This window comes from Rhincodon typus, chromosome 14, assembly GCF_021869965.1.
Source record: "Rhincodon typus isolate 14 chromosome 14, sRhiTyp1.1, whole genome shotgun sequence".
NCBI classification, from domain to species: domain Eukaryota; kingdom Metazoa; phylum Chordata; class Chondrichthyes; order Orectolobiformes; family Rhincodontidae; genus Rhincodon; species Rhincodon typus.
In genome coordinates this window covers 24,125,621-24,131,861 of record NC_063345.1, presented here as the reverse complement: position 1 = coordinate 24,131,861, position 6,241 = coordinate 24,125,621, and positions in this window count along the sequence as shown.

The window sequence follows — 6,241 nt, the reverse complement described above, 5'->3', positions numbered from 1 at the left end:
CCTCTTCGACCTGTCTGTTTCCTCTCCACCTGTCTTCTCCTCTATCCGTCTTCTATCCGCCTCTCCCTCTCTCCCTATTTATTTCAGAACCCCCTTCCCCTCCCCCATTTCTGATGAAGGGTCTAGGCCCAACACGTCAGCCTTTTTGCTCCTATGATGCTGCTTGGCCTGCTGTGTTCATCCAGCTCTGCACCTTGTTGTCTGCAAAGTTAGTGCTGCTCGTTCATTTAAATTATTGTAGCATGCAACAGTTAGCACTACTTAAAACTTATCAGTAAGACAGACACTCTTCTTAAAGGGAGGGGAGATGCACTAGGTCTGGAAGTGGTTGGTGAGGGGAGTGTGACATACAAAAAAAGTGAATAATTGCATGATAGGGTAGAGAGCGCACTCCATTGCTCTCAACAACTGCACTGGAGGCCTTGGTAGAGGAGTTCGATGGGAGGAGAGATGCCCTTCATCTGGAGGAGGCCAGGAGACCTTCTAGACAGACATTGCAAAGGTAAATTAGGCACTTATCCCAAGTCTGTCCCCAACCGTCTGGAAGCAGTGTAGGAAGAAGGTTGAAGATCTCACATGAGTCACCAATGTCAGTAACTACATCATCAAGTGCAGTATCCTACCAACTGAACCATTAGCTTCAGACACTGCTCAATTCAGCACATTCCCGTCATTCACTGACAAATACTATCAATCACAACTTGAACTTAACATTTATGGCTACATTTCACCCTATCACGCATAACATGTCTGCAATCCTCACATTCGCATATCACAGCTCCCACACACTGCCAGCTACTCAACCTTGCCAGCCACATCACCCAAATAAATTACACTACATTCATTGGCACTACATTCATTTATCTTGCATAACCAGTTGGAAAATAATTATAGGCAGAGGCAGCAATCCAATGAGGGATAGGCATGTTTACATTCCTTACCCCTATTATGGAGATAGTACTGATAGCAGCTATAACTGAACCAATGGCTGGAAATGAGGCTGAAAACAACAAAGGTGAATGTATACACATCTCTAATCATCTTTCTCACATTCCACTTCCCTCTTATCCCACAAACTCCTGATTTACAAGCATCAGATGGTGTAAACATGCACCTTTTGCTTTCCATTGCTCCTCTCACCACAGGCAGAATTTTAGAGAAAATTTCCCAGATTGGTAAAGGCAGTTTGAGAGGTGGATGAGCTGTGAAAATTACAAGAAATAAATAGCAGCATACTCCCGGAGATAGCAAGAACTGCAGATGCTGAAGTCAGAGTCAATACAGCATGGAGCTGGAGAAACACAGCAGGTCAGGCAGCATCAGAGGGGCAGGAGAGTCAACATTTCTGGTTAGGACCTTCATCAGTCTCATCTCCTTCCATCTTGCCCAGAACAGGTAAGAAGTGAAGTTTGGAACCTATGTAGCTGATATAGGAAAGCTATTAAAATTGTTAAGCAAATAATTAAGAGGGATTTTGCGCATTGAATCTCTCTCAAAATGGGACCAGTCTGACACACCATCTCCTGTCTAGTGAACTGGGGACAGCAGGACAGCGGGAGGGATATTCTCGGTGTGATGAATAGGCTGTGAAGATATATGCCAGTTCCACTGATGAGTTCTGGACATGGTCAAGTCAGAGACTGCTGTGAAAAGCATTTCATCTCTCAGAGTTTCCTATTACTCTGTGATAGGTGAATACCAGATTTTTAGAAGGCATTTCACCAGACCAGTACCTCACTCAATTTCACTGCCGCTAGCCTTCAGAGCTCCATCATACATTAATGAGGATCGAGGGAACCTTTGCAATTTGCCCCTAGGAGAAGCATCAGCTTCCTTCTCCTCATCCATATGCCCCTTCTCAAGGCAGAGGGAATGGTTAATGTGATCCAGCTTGAAGGAGGCAAGACCCCAGGACAGGCTGCAGGCACAGCGCCAACTATCTCGACATATACAAGTATCAATGTGTCAGGAGACTCTTGTGGCAGGTCACAGCTGACATTTTAATCTTCAAGATGCTTGGCTAACTTCCCAGTGGACTAGGTGGGCACGGATTGGTACAAGATACCCACCAATCAGAGGCCAACTCATCCTTCCCTCTAACAATCATGCTCCTCTACCCCTAACCAAGTTGTGCGGTCTCCTCAACTGCAAGGAGAGAATACATAGATAGCAGAGAGGTTGTAATGACTTTGTACAAATGAGTAGAGGTGACCATTTGAAAAAAATGGCTATGGTTGTGAAAGAGTAAGAAGTTGAGGGTGGCTATGAGCATTGGCTGTTCATGGGAGGAATGAGTGAAGGAGCAAGTTGTGTTGGCCTAAGCAGTGCTGTCAAAGGGAATTCAGAGTTTGAAACTTGACATCTCATTCTCAAGGCTTTGAATCTTCTTGATACCCAGTCTCGAGGATGAATAGGTTGCCATGTTGCTTCTCGTTTCTTCAGCCATTTCCATCTAAGCCTATGTGACTGGAGAGGTTGTCCTCTTCCTCCTATCCTTTGGATAATGTAACCTAGTGCCCTAGAATCTCTAGAAAAGAGGGAGAGCCCTGGAGAGCTGCCTTCACAGACGTCCTCTCCATTCTGATTGTGAAGCAGCCTAATTAAAGTAATTGCGGGTGAGATTCTCCACAATGTGCCGTGGTTGGCTTAAACAGGAACTATTTCTCTGACAAAATGGCCATATCATCCTGCCTGCTCTCCCTAATTGGAGGGAGCCTATTGGAGGATTCTTAATTGGTCTTGTTATGGAAAGAGCAATTGTACCTTTCTCCATTCAAATACCCAAGAGCTACCACCTAGATGGAAAAGAAAGGATGAGTGAACAGGAAGACTGTGATGAAGAAGAAACACCATCACTCACTCTGAAACTCACAGACACAACCTCAGACACTAATATTAAGAGGATAGCATAAAAGTGGGATCTGCATTGATGATGAGTGCCTGCAGCCAGGGGAGGGGACAAAGGTGTGTGAGGCAATAGAGGAGTTCCAACACAAAAGACTCAGATGAGGACTTTGATAGGGTGTCTGAGAGAAGGCTAGGCATAAAGAAATATTTGGTCCATCGGCAGTAATGTCAGAAAACCTAAAATCACTGTCAAGAAGTATGGACTGGTCCAGCGTCAACTTTGGACTAAGCTTGGCACAGAGCTTAGCATTCAGGCTCTGCAGTTTGATGTGAACGCTTATCAACCCATAATGAGGCAGCATCCAATGATTGATCTCACACTTCCTTTGCAACACAAGCAGAATCTAACCAATGTTTGGAAGCTGCAGTGAAAGCTCAGCCTTGTTGTCATTTAAGCTTAAGCAGCTGCAATTATAGCTGCAGATACTAACAACAAGTTAGCAGGGTATCACAGCAATCCACCACTGTGTCTTCCAACTGTCATGTTCCATTATATCATATGACATGTAACCAATTCTATATATTTTTAAAAACTGAACAAAAGATTGCAAAAGTATGGCTGCCCCAGGGTCACCCAAATTCTTTTGTGGATTGGAATCATTCTCTATCACTTTCAAGATGGCGGTGGAGTAGGGACTTCTCTGGCAATTAGGGGCAGTGGCAGCAGCAGTGGACGCTTGAGATGGCGGTCCCGGCAAGGTTACATCTCAGAAGACGACGGCTAGAACACGACTCTTGGGATGGTAGCCGCCCGGCCTAGGACGAAGCCAGGGATTCCTGGTTGCTGTAGGCAGCAGTAGCATGGTAGACCTGGAGAGGGGACTCTTAGCATCATCGAGGCAACAGTGGAGCCAGGGACTCCTGGTTGCAGTTGCAGTAGGCCCAGAACAGGGACTCCTGGTTGCAGTCATGGTAGGCCCAGAACAGGGACTCCTGGCTGCAGTTGCAGTAGGCCTAGAACAGAAACTCCTGGTTGCAGTCGCAGTAGGCCCAGAACAGGGACTCCTGGCTGCAGTCCCAGTAGGCCCAGAACAGGGATTCCTGGTTGTAGTCGCAGTAGGCCCAGAACAGGGATTCCTGGTTGCAGTCGCAGTAGGCCCAGAACAGGGACTCCTGATTGCAGTCGCAGTAGGCCCAGAACAGAGACTCCTGTTTGCAATAGCGGTGGGCCCAGAACAGGGACTCCTGGTTGCAGGGCGAGTATGGTTCAGCAAGGAACTCTGCGGCAGCATCGACAAGGCAGACCCTGTGATGAAGAGATTGCACCTAAATAGTGACGACTCCTACATTGCTGGGTCTGATGCAGGCGGCAGTGAGGTGGTGGAGGAGGGGTGGTGGCACAAGTGTCACTGGTGAGCCAACTCAGGGAGGCAGCAGAACGAAGATAGGATCTTTTTCAGTTATACCTTTCTACTCTTTTTATTCTTAAACTATTCAAAATGGCACCGATTGTGGTGACAGTTGAAGCTTTTCATTATATTTTACTGTAGCATTCACTGTAAAATGTAAGTGACAATAAATCATTCAATCCAAAGATGGAAAAAAAAGGAACATGATGGACTGAAGTTGAATCAAAGCCTTTCCTGAATCTAAATCAAAATGTTAATTTTACTTGACAACACAGTGTGGAGTTGGAGGAACACAGCAGGCCAGGCAGCATCAGAGGAGCAGGAAATTTGACATTTTGGGTCAGGACCCTTCTCCATTTCTGAAGAAGGGTCCTGACTCGAAACGTCAACATTCCTGCTCTTCTGATGCTGCCTGGCCTGCTGTGTTCCACCAACTCCACACTGTGTTGTCTCTGACTCCAGCATTTGCAGTTCTTGCTTTCTCTGAGTTAATTTTACTTGAATGTCTTCTTCAAATACAAAGACGCTGGGACTTTCAAGGTTCTAAGGTATCAAATGATTACACAGAATCAACAGGCAAGCCACCCTTTACTTGGCAAAAGACATTGAACTTGTGGATGTCTCATGATGAGAGAGTCGTTTTTGTTGTCTGCTCTTAATATCAGCAGACACTGCTTGTCAACAGAGACTTTCACTGGGAGCCACCAAAATAGCTGTAAGCCATCACGTCATCTCACCAGCCAAGGTCACAAAACACAATACCTTGAAAGTAGAAGACGGAATTCTCCTAATCTGTTCCAATTCAAGTTCACCTGAGACCCAATCCCATGGAAGTTTGATAACAAGAAACTTTGCAGATTACTGAGAACCCTCTGCTTTACCAAACAACCACATCAACTGTCCAGCTTTATATTCATCTAAGAAACTACAGTCATACCACAAAACCAATTGCAACAATTATATGTTGCAACCACATTGTTTTACTTTCATCAGTATCTAGATTTTGCATGCAAGTGACAAGCAAGTGACTTTTATAAATCTGGGCAAGTGTACAATGATAACCTTCATATTGATCAAAGGCAGCAAAATATGACATATAAATTCTGTCTGTGATGCGACAACACCCTAGGATTGCTGAGGTGCCACCCCGAGTAGGGGATGAGGTAGGAATAGTAGTGGTACAATGGGGCAAGAGGATACTGCTGTCCTTTCTCAGTGAGAGCATTTGTTCTCCCCCTCTGGCATCTCCATCGGTATCCTTACTGTTCCCTATCAGGCAGCCATCCAGACTGCTACCACCCATTCTGAATTGGTGTAGTCCAAAGCAAGTCCTTTTAGAACCAAAGTATTGCGGCCAAGAAGATACTGCAATGGTCAGTGACAGAGAGAAGGGGTGGTTTGAGACTTTTGTCGAATGGCAATTTGGGTCATGCTCACAATTACAGCAATCAGGTCACAGAACTAAAGGGAATGGATAAACAAAGTTTTGAAATAACTCAGCAGCTAAGGCACAATCTGTATAGACAGAGGGTAAGTGACATAACATTTCAAGTTTGTGAGCTTTCATCAAAAGGGGTATGTGTTGATTTTTACCTCTTACTTTCTACCTCAGGTGGTGACAATATGTCAAATTCAAGAGCACTGTTTTGAAGGTTTTAAAGTACGCAGGACACTACTCCATGGCAAATTGTGACACTCTGCTAAGGACTGCAGCATGGTCCAAGCAACAGACGCATTGCTGAAGCACCAAAATGGCCTGCTCTATCAGAGTTTGTGTGCAAATGTGGCTTTATATGCATGCTGCCCACGAGAATTGTGTGGTTAGCACATAACTCACATCAGCTGGTAACCATCCTGTTTTTTTGGTGTCTCAAATGCGGACTGCCAAAGAGTGAAGAAATCATAACTACTGCCAGGAATATGAGACGTGACATCATTGAAACATATTGGATTCTCAAGGGGCTTGACAGGGTAAATGCTGAGAG